Source organism: Apium graveolens, chromosome 11 (genome assembly GCF_009905375.1).
Source record: "Apium graveolens cultivar Ventura chromosome 11, ASM990537v1, whole genome shotgun sequence".
Taxonomy (NCBI): domain Eukaryota; kingdom Viridiplantae; phylum Streptophyta; class Magnoliopsida; order Apiales; family Apiaceae; genus Apium; species Apium graveolens.
Genome location: NC_133657.1, coordinates 70,812,757 through 70,814,946, shown reverse-complemented (window position 1 = coordinate 70,814,946; position 2,190 = coordinate 70,812,757).

Sequence of the window (2,190 nt, the reverse complement as noted above, 5' to 3'; positions counted from 1 at the left end):
ATGATATTGTTATCTCCAGTGATCTTTGACATCATCACTTATATTATACATGCCCCAAATGTAATTTTCTCAAAATATGCCTCCAAATGTCACTCTAAAGCAGGAGAATGTCTGACATTTACAAAATAAGACCAAAATGCAATTTCGTGTTGTGTATTCATTTTATTTATTTTTTAAAATACAAATTGTGTTTTGAGTGGTTAATTTATTTTGGATTTTTACTTAAAACGCGACTTCATATGGTGTTTATGTTGAAAACGTCGCTTAAACTCATAATTTTTTTTTTGTGAAAATGTAACTTTAATTTATGGTTTTATGTGAAAATGCAACTTCAATGCAACTTCAAGTTGTGTTTCTCTCAGAAAATAAAATAACAGTCCTAAAAACGTCACACAAAGTGGTGTTCTTCAACATTTCCAATACTTGACTTTAACTCATATTTCAAAGTGATACATGTGGCCATATTTTCAGATTATGATATTTGGGGGTTTTTATCTTAAAATAGTGATATGTAGGGCCTCTTTTCATAATAATTTGAGACGATTGCTTTTTGTAAGGAAAAATCTATGTCGCTTTCTCTTTTATTATTTAATGTAAATGGAGGGACGCTAATCAGAAACTAAAAAGTATAGGGATCGGAAAATTTATTTTTATAGAATAAGGACCTATATCAAAAATCATATATAGTTAAAGGATGAAAGAATTGATTTTCTCTTTAATTTTTAAGACAATATATTTACTTGATTTCTACTAACAAAATCATAATAATTTACCAATTTCTAACTTAAGCTAGCGAATCAAATCCAACATTCTAAATCAAGAAAATTCAGCCTACCAAATGAAGTAAATCCAACAACCCACGAAAAAGCCGAAATCAAACTAAGAACATTAAGACTGGTCACTTGCATTAACATCGACCAATATAAGATTCAACAACTAGCATTGAAATTAATGTCAATGACAAAATTCATAACCATTAACATATATCTACATATTTGAATTCATTTGGAACCATACTAAGTCACTAACTAATATCATTTGTATTATGCAAGACATGCCTTTACATAACAAGACCAAATTACACTGACAATCCTGAGATTTAGTTGATTTGTAATTTAATGTATTCAGTAATAATGTTTTTTGAGTCTGTAAAAATGTCCATATAGACTAGACTAGAGTATTTTTTCAGTAAACAACCAACAAACTAGGAATAAATCTCTAGAAGAAGATTGTAATATTCGTAATTTATAATAATAATAATAATAATAATAATAATAATAATAATAATAATAATAATAATAATAATAATAATAACGATAATTTCCTTTTGGATTAGAATTAGAATAATAAATGAGAGAATGATTTGTAAGATAAGAAAAAGAAAAAGGATTGATGTTAAATACTTCAGTTAATTATTAAAATTCTAAAAATCGCGGGACATGTAATAGATTATATACAAATCCATTAGATCATTGTTAGTAGGCTAAGAATAAAACCCTAAAGCAGGTCGGAAGAGAGAGGCGAATGAAAACAGGGGAAAAGTCTGGTTAATTGATGTGTCTGACATAAGGTTTGCTTTCAACTCACTAGAATATTAAACCTATTGATATTGTTTATGTTTCGTCTCATCATCTCACCCTAGACTAAATATCACTTGCATATACAGTTGATGTCTTTTTACTACTATATATTATTTTATTTGGATTATATAGCATGTTATCATCTTGTGGTAATTGGAATTGCATACAAGTTAATAAACGCATCACTATGGTTCATATTATTATTTTAATTAGCTTAAGTGATACAATGTCTAGATGTGTTTGTTTTCACACAAGTCAAATTCATGATTTTGTTATTTCAAGGTTACACAAAGTTCTTAATTTTGTATGACATTATTTTATGCCAACCTAGTATATTATGTATTTATTATTTATATTTTACTTGTTTAGTTTTGCAAAACGAGTAAATCAATTATATTGATTTTATGAGTGTTTTATGCATGAACCATAAGTTGTGTTTTAACATAGTATTATTGTATTAGGTGCATTATTAATAACTAATGTGACAGAATTTATTTGTTTTTTAGGTTATTTTAGTTTGTAAGTGTGGCTACACGATTTACATGCATTAATGTTTTACATTTTTAGTTTGGTACGGATTGTTAAGTGTAATGTACTATCTAAAGTACAG